This window comes from Tenrec ecaudatus, chromosome 6 (genome assembly GCF_050624435.1).
Source record: "Tenrec ecaudatus isolate mTenEca1 chromosome 6, mTenEca1.hap1, whole genome shotgun sequence".
Lineage (NCBI taxonomy): Eukaryota > Metazoa > Chordata > Mammalia > Afrosoricida > Tenrecidae > Tenrec > Tenrec ecaudatus.
The window spans coordinates 124,356,514-124,371,143 of record NC_134535.1 but is presented as its reverse complement, the minus strand read 5'-3'; the positions used below and the strand labels follow the sequence as shown (position 1 = coordinate 124,371,143).

At 41.8% G+C, this 14,630-nt stretch overlaps 1 pseudogene; it reads right to left on the bottom strand.

Annotated features, from left to right (window-relative positions):
• Positions 1–397: 397 nt before the first annotated feature.
• Positions 398–11,351, bottom strand: LOC142451642 (heterogeneous nuclear ribonucleoprotein A1-like 2; annotated as a pseudogene).
• Positions 11,352–14,630: the final 3,279 nt, after the last annotated feature.

The window sequence follows — 14,630 nt, the reverse complement described above, 5'->3', positions numbered from 1 at the left end:
GCAGTTTATACCAAGATGGCTTAAGAGTAGTAGACTAACTTTAGACAGCACGTTTGAAAAAGACATTTATTTAGAGTCATGATCAGACTATTACATTTAGCAATCAACAGCATGGGTGCAAAAGAAAAAGAAAAACTACATGAAAACCCCTTGTTGGAATGCTTTACACTTTCCACAGAACAGAAATTAAAATAACCTGTTATACAATTAGTCACAAATCCAGTCCTCAAGTTCTTTTGCCCATACACCTGAGTATTGTCTAAAACATGGCTTCTTTGTAGCGCTAGGCCCTGCCACCACTGCGCTTGGCTAAGTTCACAAATCTGTTGTAACCTGTAGCTTCCCTGTCACTTCTCTGGCCCTCCTCTCCTGCTGAGCTGTGTTTCCTGGTAGTCATTTAACATCTTCTGCCACTGCCGTAACTACTGCTCCTGTTTGAGTCACCACAGCCTGCTTGGTTTCGTGGTTTGGCAAAGTATTGCCCTCCACCACCACCGTAAGGGCCAGAGCTTCTGCCTCCAAAGTTGCCTCCCTGCATTGGTCCACAATTGGAAGATTGATTGTTGTAGCTGCCAAAATCATTGTAGCTTCCACCACCTCCAAAGTTGCTTCCATCATGATCAAATCCATTGTAACAATCGCCATAGCCGCCACCACAGCGGCTGCCACCGAAGCCACGTCCGCTGAAGTTTAAAGGTGTCATTCCCACCGAAACCACCACCTCGGCCACCACCAAAGTTTCCAGAACCGCTTGGACCTCTTTGGCTGGAGGAGGCCCTGGCCATTTCTTGCTTCGACAGGGCTTTTCGAACTTCACAGTTGTGGCCATTCACAGTGTGGTGTTTCTGAATGACAATCTTATCTACAGAGTCGTGGTCCTCAAAAGTCACGAAAGCAAAGCCTCTCTTCTTGCCACTGCCTCGATCCGTCATGATTTCAATCCCTTCGATTTTCCCACCCTACTCAAAATAATCTCGTAGGGGCTGCTCTTCAGGGTCTTCCTTCATGCCACCGACAAAGATCTTTTTCACCGTGAAATGGGCGCCTGGTCTTTGCGAGTCTGCTCGTGAGACAGCCCTCTGGCTCCACGACTCTGCCATCTACCTCGTGTGGCCGTGCCTTCATGGCTGCGTCCACCTCTCCACAGTGAGGAGGTGACAAACCCAAGGCCCCTGGAGCGCTTGGTGTTTGGATCTCTCATCACCACACAGTCCGTAAGGGTCCCCCATGGCTCAAGGCTCCGCAGACTCGCATCTGTTGCTTCAAAGCTCAATCCCCCGATGGAGAGTTTCCCCCCGATGGAGAGTTTCCGCAGCTGTTCGGGCTCTTGCGGAGACTCTGACTTAGACTTGAGGCGGCGAGGAGAGAAAGCCCCGGCGATGCTTGCTCCGCGGCGTCCACAAGCAGAAAAGCTCAACGGTAGTGATTTCGTTTTTGGTTTTTCCGTTCACTTCCTGAACAAATCAGTATGCGGTTTGGCCATCTGCTTCTGTTGTCTGGGATAGCTCTAGGAAACAAGTAAACGGAAAAAGCAAAACCCCGAATCCGTTACTGTCAAGTTGATCGCATCTCATAGCAACCCTGTAGCTTATTGTTATCAGCTGCCAAGGAGTTGGCTGCAAACCCTACCAACTTTATGGACAACAGAAAGAAACACTATCCCGGTCCTGAGCCATCCTCACAATTGTTCCATTGCTAGAGACCATTGTTGCAGCCACTGTGGCGGTGCATCTTGTCGCTGCCCCTCCGCTTTACCAAACAGGAGGTCCTTCCCCAGCCTGGTCTCTCCTGACAACAAGTCCAAAGTATTAAGATGAAGTCTCCCCATGCTTGCCTCGAAGGAATAATCTGAACGAATGCCTTCCAAGACAGATCGGGTTGTCCTTTTAGCAGTTATTGGTACTTTCAATATTCTTCCCCAGCACCACAGTTCCAATGTATGGGTCTTCTTCAGTCTTCCCATTTCAATGTTCAACTTTCACACGCATGTGAGGAAATTGGAAATCCTCGGTCCTCAAAAGTAACACCTTTCTTTTCAACGCTCTATGGAGGTGTTTTGATCTCTTGACTGCTGCTTCCATGACCATTGACTGTGGATTCAAGCAAGACAAAAATCCTTGGCAACTCCAATCTTTTCTCCATTTATCGTGGTGTTACCTATTCATTCAGCTGTGAGGATTTTGGTCTTCCTTATATTGAGTTGTAATCCATACTGAAGGCTGCAGGTCTTTTTTATTTTTAATAGTTTTACTGTGAATTGATCCACCTATCACACAATTCAATAGTTCAATCATATCAAGAAGAGTTGTACAAATATTACCACAATCAACGTTAGAATTTTTTTTCTCACCCCCACCCAAGCACCCACCCCTTGGTTAAATCACTTTTTAAATGAGTTGTGTAATCACCATCAGTTCTGGTGTTGCCTCCCAAATATATTGTTTGCTTCCTGGCCTCCTCACCCTCTCTGTCTCCCACGCACACACGCACCCCGTTCCCTCCCCTATCAACCCTTGCATCAGTTCTTATCTCTATGCATCTACCCATTCTGTGCTTCACAAACTGGAAAACCCAACAGAAACAATAAAAGCAAAATAAAGTGGCAGGGATAAAATAATAATAATACAGAGATAAAAATACAAATCATGAGTAAGAAAGAAAAGGCCACCATGAATGTTTAAAAGGGCAGGGAGGAAATTTTTGTCATGGAGCAAGCAAGAATACTTGCACCTAGAACAATCTCAGGTTGGGCCAAGCCCAAGAGGGATCCAGTTCAATCCAGTATAGTCATGACTACATCATTCTCTAAGTACAAGTGTTTGAAACCCTTGCCTGTGGCTAGAGGGGATCTGCCAGCAGCTTAATCTGACTAAATAGTTTGCAGATGGGGTTTGGGCTCCCACTGTCCTCCAGAGTGAAAGCTGCAGTTCTTGATCTTCATTAGCATGTGTTTCAAGTCCTCCTCCTGTCAGCAGCCAGGCTGTGTGATCTGTCTATCATGGGTTGTTAATAAGTCTTCCAATCCTGAGGCCACATTCTTCTGCATGAAAACCAGTTTCTCCGATTACTTCCCCAGCACACAGATTGAGTAAGTACAGTGAGGAGACATATCCCTGATGAATATCTTTCCTTGTTCTGTTTGCACAACTGCCTCTTGATCCGTGTACAGCTTCCACTTGAGCACAATGAAATATTCTGGAATGAGGAGCTGATATTAAGGGCTCAAGTAGAAAGCAAATGTTTTGAGAGTGATGATGGCAACAAATGTACAAATGTGCTTGACACAATGGATGTATGTGGGAAACAGAAGGATTTCTCCCAAGCTGTCTCCCCCAAATGTATGCCAAACTTAGCTGCTTGCGAATGACTATACACTTGGAGGTCATCAGAAGTAGATCAGGGGTCATTCTCCCTAAAGGTTATCAACCAGCTAGATCAAGCAGTCACTACTGTTTATCCTATAACAAACAGGGCCTACTCCCTTCTGATAAGGATAGTAGTTGTCTGTTTCCTTGTAGGAGACACCTGAGAGGTCAAACCCACCCAAGGATGACTAAGGCTAGGCTGCCATCATGAATCTAGGGTCCACCCATCTTGTCACATGTATACCTCTCAACCTACCCATTGCTGTGGGCACACCCCTAGCTCATTCCCTTCCTGTCATGCTTATGCTTATCATACATGCCCTTCCTATGATGTGTATGCTATTGTACTGCCCCATCCTGTGACATGTGGTGATCTGCAATTACTCCCCCCCCCTTTAGAAATACAATGCTTGGTTAGCAATAAGCAGGGTCCTCCAGCCTCGTGCCGAGGGATCCAGCCTCCAGCCAGGCTCTCCAACCTCCTGCCCAGTCCTCGAGCCTCCTGCCAGGTCTCCACCCCACCTAAACTGAGGCACAAAATGAGAAGAGACAGACCATACTCACCGAGGACTGATTAAAAAGAAGGCTTTATTGGGGACAAGCGGATGGGTTCAACATTCCACAGTAAAGTAAAGCTATGGAAGCCACCCCAGGGGAGCGCTTGAGGGGTTTTTTTATACTGCCCCTCCCCCCTCGTTGAAGCTTCTGGAAAGTTGATGTAAGGTGCGGTTTTGCTCAGTGGGGCTTAAGTGACTGTTTGCTCCTTGTACAAGGTCAGTGTGTCCTGGTTCTAGGAACAATGATATGGGCGGTCTGTGCTTTTAGAGAGTACAGTTGTTCACAGAACTAGCCCGTTTCTGGGAAACTCAGTCTGGGGGAAGGGTGTCCATGCTTTTACCAGACAAGTAAGTGCTTCCAGTGTTTCCAGTGCTTAAGTGTTGAAATATCTCAATTGGTCTTCCATTAATTCCTGGAGCCTTGTTATTAACTAATGTTTACATTGCAGCTTGAACTTATTCCTACAGTACCATTGGTATTTGCTCATATGCAACTGCCTGAAATGGAGAAATATCAACTAGTTCTTTTAGATACAGTGACTCTGTGCATATGTCCCATCTTGTTTTGCTGTTTCCTGTAGCTTTCAATATTTTGCTTATATAATATTTCAATATTTCAAATCAAGGCTTGAATTTTTTCCTAAGTTCTTTCTATTTAAGATATGCTGAGGATATTCTTCCTTTTGGGTTTTCTAACTCTAGGTCTGTGAACATTTTTATTATAATATTTTACTTAGTCTTCTTGAACTACCACTTGAAATTTTCTGTTCAATCGTGTTAGTCTGGTGGACTAGAGAATCAAATTCATAGAAATCATAAGTGTATAAGAAAGAGCTTAATATAAACAATAATTGTATATTGAGAAAACATCCCAGCCCAGTCCAGATCCAGTCCATAAGTCCAATATTAGCCCATATGTCTGATACCAGTCTGTAAATTCCTCTTCACACTTATGCAGCACATGCAATGATACCAAATGCAGGAAAATAGAAAGTATTGTGTCTCCAGTGGTGGTAGAAGCATCTCATCTCAGCGCTGGTGTGGGTCTCTATGTGGCTCCTCTAGCTCCAGGGCTCTGGCTCCATCAGCGTAGCTCCACGTGACTTCTCAGCAGGAAGATGAAGCAGAGAGAGTGGGTCTGGCCTCCAGCGAGCTATTTATCTCCATAGCGCCACCAAAAGAGGTCATCAAGCTGTGACCTGATTAACAAGCAAACTCTACCCCATTACTCTTAATACTCAAGTTGACACCAGATTATGTAACTACCACATCAGTTTTGTGACTTCATTTTTTTTGCCACTTGCCTCAGCTACTTTACAATTAAGAGTAAGTTTCAGCATCTCTTCTGGCATCCACTTTTATTTTTTCTTTATTTAATGTCTTTTAAATGCCCATTTGCTTTCTTCATGAACATTCTTGATGTCTTCCCATAGCTCATCAGGTTGTTTTTTTTTTAACATTATATTAGGGGCTCATACAACGCTTATCACAATCCATACATACATCAATTGTATAAAGCACATCTGTACATTCTTTGCCCTAATCATTTTTTTTCTTTTCTTTTTTTACATTTTATTAGGGGCTCATACAACTCTTATCACAATCCATACATATACATACATCAATTGTATAAAGCACATCCGCACATTCCCTGCCCCTCATCAGATTTTTTGTCTTTAGTGTTCAGTACATCAAATTTGTTCTTTAGATGTTCTCAAGATTGAGGTGGAAAAAAAAAAAAGATTGAGGTGGAATTGACTTAATGTCATATTTTGGCTCTCAGGGACTTGCTTTAGTTTTCTTCAGCTTCAACCTAAACTTATATATGAGCCATTGATGGTTTGTTCCATAGTTCTTCCTGGCCTGGTTTTAGCTGCTGATACTGAACATCTCCATCATCTTTTCCCACAGATATGGTCCATGTTATTTCTGTGTATTCCATCTGGAGAGATACTGTTTATAATCATTGTTTGTGTTGCCAAAAAAGGTATTTGCTATGAACAAGTCATTGGTATTGCAAAATTCTATCATGAAATCTCCAGTTTAATTTATGTCATCAAAGCTGTATTTTTAAACTATGGCTGCTTCCTCTGTGTTTCCAACTTTTGCAATCCAATCATCAATGTTTACTAATACATCTTGATTTCATGTTTGATCAATTTCCTACTGAAGACATTGGTAGAAGTCTTCAATTTGTCTGTTTGTTCTAGGACATTTCTAGGTCTGAAGGTATGAAAACCTTATACACAGCCCCTGTATAGCTTAAATTCTGAATAATTTTGGTTTGGGCCAGCTGTGGTCTACCGCAGGAGGCCTAACTTCATTTTTTGAGCTTCCACATCAATTTAGATGCCATTTGAGCTATCCTACTTCCCCAATGTTTGTGTTGTCCAGTCAGCTCCAACTCTAGTCACCCGATGTATGACAGAATGAAGCACTGCCCCCCTATGCCGTCATCACAATTGTTGTTGTGAATTGCTACTGCTACTGTGTCAATCCATCTTCTTGAGACTCTTCCTCTTTCTGTTGACCCTCTACCAACCGTGATGCCTTTCTCTAGGGACTGGCCTCGCCCAGTAACATGTCTAATATACTTGAGCTAAAGTTTTTATACTATCTGGGAGAGAATGTCTTCTTGATATAAAACACTTTCTTATACATGAGTGTCATCAATTTTGTTTTTCTAGACAAACAAGCCTTACACACTTTCCAACCTTCCCTCCTATGACCTGAAGTATTAATCCAGTTTCTGTCACTACTTATTTACCTATCCTGAATTTCATACGTAGAAAAGTATTCAAAACACAAACAAGAAAGAACAACAAAAAAATCAACAATGACGTCAAAACGGAGAAAAAATTCAATAGGAAAAAAACCCAGAAAATATTAAAGACTGAAACAATTTAAAAATGAGTCAAAGAAAGGTTCAATGGTAAAGTATTATATTTTAACTAACTACAGCTGCCATAAATGACTTTACAGTGCTCTCTGTCTGACAGCAAGTCTATTCACATCCCTGGACTGTGGTCAGAATTGGCTCACAGGAGGCTTAATTCAATTGGGGACCCTTCAAATGGATGTTGAACTTCCACTGTCATCCATGGCCCTCTGCAAACTCAATGTTCAGAATGTATACTCTGATGCCGTTCCACCTTCTGGATTTGGATTTTATTATTTACAATCCTTGGATCACACAGGCTGTTGTGCTTCTTCCATGTGGACTTAGTTGATGCCTCACTTTGATGGCTGCTTGTTTTAAGATAAGACTTTAAGACCAAGATGCTATTCTTTCTGATAGCTGGGCACCATCTGGTTTCTACACTATACTTCCCTAGTACCCCTATCTTCCACGATCTCTTGAGGACAAGTCCATATGCTCTCTTCTGAAGTGCATTCTGTTAGTACTTCCTCCAAGACAGAATTGGCTGTTCTTCTGGCAGTCCATGGTACTTTCAATATTCTTTGCCAACACTATAATTAAAATGCACCGATTTTCTGTAGTCTTCCATTTTTATTGTTCAGCTCTCACATGCATATGAAACAATAGAAAATACTTGAATTCGGTACACCTTAGTCATCAGAGTAACATCTCACTCTATAGTATTTTAAAGAACTCTCCCCAACTGAAAAATTCCAATATGGCAAAGGGAAAATTATCAGAGCTGAAAGTATGAACATCCAATTTGTAGACAGCTCCAGAGGACAGTGCAAGCCCAAAACCCATCTGCAGAGCATCTGGTCAGACTGAGCCACTGGCAGATCTGCTCTAGCCACAGGCAAGAGTCTCAAACGGTAGACATCATTGCAATCTTGAATATGCTGAATCAAGCTATATATTTGGCTAGATGACCTCCCTACGCACTCTGCCTGAGCTGGTTCTGTGTGCAAGTATCTCTTACTTGTTCCATGACAGAAATTTCTTCCCTAGCTTTGGAAATGTTGATGAGGGTCTTTTCTTTCTTATTTGTTACTGGAATTTTGCTCTTCATGTTATTATTATTGTATCCTTACCACCTTATTTTGAATTTGGTTTTTATTGTTTCTTTTGGGTTTCCCAGTTTGTGATGCACAGGAGGAGTGGGTGCATAGTGATAATAACTGATAGGTAGCTAGGAGATACAGGGGTAGGGAGTGGGGGATAGGGAGGGAAGGGGATTTCGGGAGTGAGAAATGAAGACAGGAGGGAGTCCTAGAACTGACTGTGACTCCACAACTCATTTTAAAAGCAATTTAACCGTGTCGAGTGCGATGTTCTGAAATTGATATGGTAATGATTTCACAATTCTCCTTGATATGATTGAATGATTAAACTATTAAAGTGTATATTATGTAAATTATGTGCCAATAAAATTGTTTTTAAAAGAAATGTCACCTACAGCATATTCTCCCAAAGCAATAGGTCCTTTGACTTTTTGACTGCTGCTTCCATGAGGGTTCATTGTGGATCCAAGTAAAATTACTTTTTTTGGGGGGGGGCACTTTTTATGAATCAGGTGGGTGGGTGGTGGGGGGTCACATATTTAATTATCTCTTTTGAATTCAACAACTTAAACAACTAATCAAACTTCTCAGTGCCTTTCCCTGTTTTCCCCCCGGGGCTCCCCTCTATCTCCCTCTTATAATATATCATTGTGGTAATAATTTCTTTTAGAAGAACTAATACACCCCCCAAAATAATAATAATTAAAGCAGACTAGCCCCAAGGAATTGGAGATCAAAGGTGTCCCAGATGCCAAATGCCAACTCTTCCAAGATGGCTTTCTTCTCCATTTTCCTTCTATTCTTTCTGAAGTATAGTCTCTCAAAGCACAGTCCTGCGATTCTCTTCAACGTCCCACAAAAACTCACAAAACCCTGAGGAAATGTCTCATGCAGTGGTGGGTGCTGTACAGTCCCAAGTGTAAAATTCGGGCTGGGGGAACAAACTGCAGAGTCCACAGCCAGAACCAAGAATACCCCAAAGTCACAGCAGGCCTTCTTGTTTCTACCACAGCTCAGATAGGAAATAGAGGTATGGCTTCCCATGTGAGATAATGTGTATATATACAGGTGGCATGGTACCATGAAACAGTACCCCATGCAAGGAAGACAAAGGATAGAATCTTAAGTCATACTCTACCATACTAGTTAGAGTAAAGGATACCCACAAGGAAACAGGGTGTGCCTTAGTTCACACTCTACTAAGGTCAGGCCTTAATCCCACCCTAGTCCTGTCCATCAGTATAGTAGAGAGTGCTTCTAAAATGTGACTATAGCTACAGGCTTATACAGTCCAGAATTGTAATATACCACATAAGGAATTGTGTCTAGAAGAACCATGTTAATTGAATATAACTCAATCATCTTACCCTTCACCCAAGTTAGCACCTGTTTCTTGTCTAGTCTATTGCTTTACCTTCCCCTCCTTCCCCCTCTCGCCCTTTACAACCTTCCAAGTCTGTTCTTTTTGGTATGAAAATCTTTTCTTGAATTGCTTAATAGCAATATATTTATTATAACAGTACATATTGCCTCAAATAATATTTGTCCTTTTGAATTCCATTTACTTCATTCATCATTATGTCCTCCAAATCCATCTATGTTTTGTATTGCTTCACAGACTAATGATGATTTGATGGTACATACTTTTCCATTGTGTGTCTGTACAAATGTCTATCCACTTTTCCATCAGTGGGCATTTAGGCAGTCTCCATCTATTTGTTATTGTGAATAGTGCTGTACTGAGCATGTGTGTTCATATAGCTGTTCACACTGTGCTCTTTATTTCTGGGAAGTAGATGTCAAGTAGTATTATAGAAATACAGTATTTCTAGTGCTAATTGTTTGGGAAGTACCACACTGCTTTCCCAGTGGTTTCTGAGCTCGGAAGTCTTAGCAGCAGTGAATGAGCACTCCACTTTCTCCACATACCGTCCGGCATTGTTTTTTCTGATTTTTTAACTCTGATATTAATTCTGGGGTGAAGTGATACCTCATTATTGTTTTGATTTGCATCTCTTGAATGGCTAGTGACTGCAAGCATTTCTTCTAATGCTTGTTGGCCATCTGAATTTATTCTTTGGTAAACTGTTCATGCCTTTTGATGCCTTTGGTACATTGTTCGTGTCCATTTTCATTAGGTTACTTTTTGTTTCTTGTTGAGGTTTACTATACATTTTAGAGAATGTGTCTCTTGTCCAATAGGTCACTGATAAAAATATTTTTCCCAGTCTGTGGGTTCTCTATTTTAACTCTTGGTGAAATCCCACCCCACCCCCATCAAGTTATCACCATTTATTTTCCAATACATTCTTAAACAGGCTAAACAAATCTGGATCTATGTATACTTTACTTTGACCAACAGGAACAAGAGAAATCAAGAATTGACTATATTTTAAAATTGTCCCCTTATCTTGTGTTCCCAACTATTTATTGTGAACTTCTTTATCCTTTCCAAAGATACCTATATTTTTAGACCACATCTAGATCTACATCTACATCTAGATCTACATCTAGATCTCTCACACACACAATCAATGATATTTCCATTTATTTTACAGAATCCTGAAATCTGAAAAACAATATAAATGTATGAGGGTGGGTTGAAATTCTGAGTCTAACTAAACCTTCAATAAAAGGAGCAGTTGAATATTGGTGAAAACAGAACTAAATGCACAAGTTATCCATGGATGAGAGGCACACAAGAAGGCGTCTGTGGGCTCCCTCCAAGCCCCACTTTGCCTTCACTACTTAGATGGTTAACAACCATTCCAACAACAAAAAGAAGCATCTACCTCAGCTTTCAGGAAGAGTGGGAGGACCTGGCAAACTTCCCCTTGAAATGGGTCTTGGTCTTGGCATTAACATTACAATTGGCCTCACCTGCGTCTGACAATTTGGCTTCTGCATTGTCTTGTTCATCTCCCCAGCTTTCTTCATATAATGCTTGGAAGGCAGTAGTTTTGATAAAATTGATCTTGTCCAAAAATCCCATCACTTCCTTCTTGATAGCTTCAGTGTGGACTCTGGAGCCCCACAGGAATCCGTGGTTTGGAGGATCATGTTTTGGCACTGGCCAGTAACCCAGATACATATCCTGTACCAACTCTTCAGTGACAAACTTTCTAGGTTCCCCAAAGATGAAGTGCTGTTTCCCATCAAACATCCCTAGCTCATTCAGGAATCCCCACATCTCTTGCTCCATAGCCCAGATGCCATTAATGTAAATCATGCCCAGTATTGACATGAGAAGCCCATTTTTGGGAAAAGCACTCTCCTCATTCAGAATCTCTTCTTTTGTGATCCTCAATTGATTGACCAGAACATAGGATTGACCTTTGAGGTCCACCGCCTTCAGCTTAAGGTCAAAGACCAACCCTATGTGCTCAGAGGCTCTCCTCAGCATTTCGGTGAAATGCTCCTTGCACATTTTGTTGTTGCTCTTCATCATTTCTGCCTCTGTAATGGGCTCTTTCATTTTATACTTACACAGCAGGAATAGCAACAACAGGCTCACCCTTCTGGTCAGAGGGTCTCTTTGGGACCCCTCAGCAGAAGGTGTTGCCTTAGGGAGCACTTTGCCTACCTACATCTTGGCTCTGGGTAACTTTAGCTGCTGTAACACATGAAGCACCTGCAGCAGCCTTGGTGATGGATGGGGCTGTCTGAGGTGTCTGCAGGACTGGACCGTTGGGGGCACCCTGTTGAGAACCTCCAGAAGATGGAGAAGGCGAGGAGGAAGAAGGTGTTTCCTGCTCGAATACAGTGGACTGAGCACCCGCCACACTCTGGGTATCACTTTAAGCGTGGGCCTAATGATGTTTCTCATGACAACAGAGTTTGCTCTTCTGACCAGGAGGCATATTGACTCTCACTAAGGACAGCAGGCAAGAAAATGAGAGGACAACAGGTGATGGAAATCCACTGGACTCCTGTGCAGTATGGGACTCTACCATCCTCCGATAAAGAAAAAACACAGCTGCTAAAGCAGATTCTGTGCCTTCTCAGACCATATCCAATATGGGGAAACCAGCCCCTAGCACTATATCACGGGGCCAATAGGCAGAATTGTACAGTTATGATATATAAAGACTATAGTAAAGTCATAGAGAATAAGAGAGATAGGAGAGAAGGTAAAATAAAGGAGTCAGACACATTTCATAGTGTCTTACCCACTGAACAACCATGATCTCACCAGCCAAGTCTGCGCACAGCATGGGCAGAGAGGGATGGAGAGGTTTATTTCTAACCAAGGTTTATATATCTTTGGGGCATGATTACAGGTAATCACACACGTCACAGGAAAGGACAGCACAATGGGCATACGCATGACAGGAAAGGGATGAGCTAGGGGTGTTCGTGCAATATGAAGGGGAGGAATTAGGGGTACACATGTGACAAGACAGGCAGACCCTAGACTCATTATGGCAGTCTAACCTTGTTCACCCATGAGTGGGCTTGACCTCCCTGGGCTCTCCTTCAGGGAAATAATCTATCCTTATCAGAAGGGAGTGGGCAATACTTACAGTAAGAAAGACTATACAGTCTGATTACTCTCCACATGGCTGATAACCCTCAGGGAGAATAACCTCTGACCTGCTTTCATTGACCTCCAAGTGTATAGTCTTTTACCATGTGTAGCAAGCAGCTAGGTTTGGCATATATTTGGGGGAGATAACTTGAGAGAAATCTTTCTGTATCCCACAATGGTATAGTGAAATCTTGTGATGCTCCAAAGTTTCTTACTTTCAAGAAGTCCCAGTCATGTTTATGTCTTCATTTGTATGTCAGCTTCTCATTTTATTTGATAGTATAAGCCATTTATTAGGGCCCCTAAGCTGGTCTTCATTTTTTCATTAATGAACTTTGTAGTTTTAGAGCCTGCATTTAGGTCTTTAAGACATCTTGGATTTGTTTTTGTCTGTGGCGTGAGCTTTGCATCCTAATGACTGCAAATGGAAATCCAGTTTTGACAGTACCATTTGTTTAAGTGACTATTTCTTTCTCACTAACGTGTTTTGATCCTTTATTAAAAATTCATCATCTATACCTGGATGGATTTATTTCTCGGTTCTCTATTCTGGTTCAAATCTCTCATTGTACCCGTACCAGGCTGTTTTGATTACCACAACTGTGTAGTATGTTTTGAATTCTACAAGTGAGAAGTCTTCTTTTTCTCCTCCTCCTCCTCCTCCTCCTTCTCCTTCTTTAATAGTGCTTAGTGCCCTGGTGGTATAGTGGTTATGTTAGATCTCTCCTGTGGGAGAAATATACCTTAGTCTTTGGCATCACTGGAGAAGGATTTCACTCTAAAGCCTGGATCCTGATCCAAGTGAGTTTTATGAAAGATAACAGAAGCTTCAGGTTTACACAGGTGCCCTCAGGACCCTTCACACCCGCATGTGGAGTCCTGAGGCCAGAGGAATCTTGAGGCCACAGGAGATGCTGCAAGGCCTCTGAGGAGCAACGTGAGAAGCTGAAAAGGGCTGCCAGGCTCTGGATTCTGACTTTTCAGGTCCTCTGCTGGGAGGTGTGGTCAACGATCCTGGTTGACCGCATTGGCTGAATTGAATTCACCTGGCCCAGATGGGCCAATCCAGGTGTAACGCCCACCTGGGTGTACCACCCCTTCCTGGCCAAAAGCTCAAACCTCTGGAAGCTCTGAGCATGCATAATGGACATCCCAATCCCTATGCTAGCTACCTAACAGTTACATATTGGGCTGGGATCCATGTGGTTGGCAGATTGAAGCCACCAGCAGCTTCTCAGGAGAAAGACTGGGCTTTCTATTGCCATAAACAATTATAGTCTTGTCAACCCACAGGGGTCACTATGAGTCAGCGTTGACTGGAAGGCAGTGATTTAGTGGTGCTTTGCTTATCCTCCAAAAGACCCAGGATAAGCATATAAACTTTCCATATAAAGTTGATGATCAGTTTTTCCATTTCTTTAAAGAATGATGCTTGAATCTAGATTAGAATTGCATTATATTTATAGGTCACATTGGGTAGTGTTAACATTTTCACAATATTAAGTATTCCTATTCATGAAAAACAAACATTCCTCCATTTACGCAGGTCTCCTTTAGTTTTTGTAAGACTTCTGTAATTTTCTTTATATAAATATTTTGTTTCTCTTGGTAAACTTAATGCTAAGTATTTCATCTTTTGAGCGTTATTGTTTTCCTTGATTTCCTTTTCAGAGTTGACTTTGTTTACTATCCAGGAATCTGATTGACTTTTGTATGCTGAGCTTGTACCTCAAAACATTGCCAAATATTTAAATTAGTGCCAGCAACTTTCTTGTTTAGTCTTTGGAGATTTCTACATATCACATCATATCATCTGCAAATAAATTTTACTTCTTTATCAATTTGGATGTCATTGATTTCTTTTTGTTATCTAAAGCTCTAGCAAGACTTCCAGCAGAATGTTTGACTATGAATGGTGACAAAGGACATCTTTGTCTGGTTCCTGTTCACAAGCAGAGTGCTTTCAGTTTCTCTCCACCAAGTGAGTTGGCTGTTGGTTTTGTGTATATGACCTTTTATTGTGTTGAAAAAATTCCCTTCTATTCCTATTTTGTTGAATGTTTCATCAGAAATCAATGTTGGATTTTGTAAATGCCTTTTCTGCATCAATTGATATGATCATATAGTTGTTTTATTTATATGGTGGGTTCTATTGATTATTTTTCTATTGTTGGACTATCATACCAGGAATTGATCCCA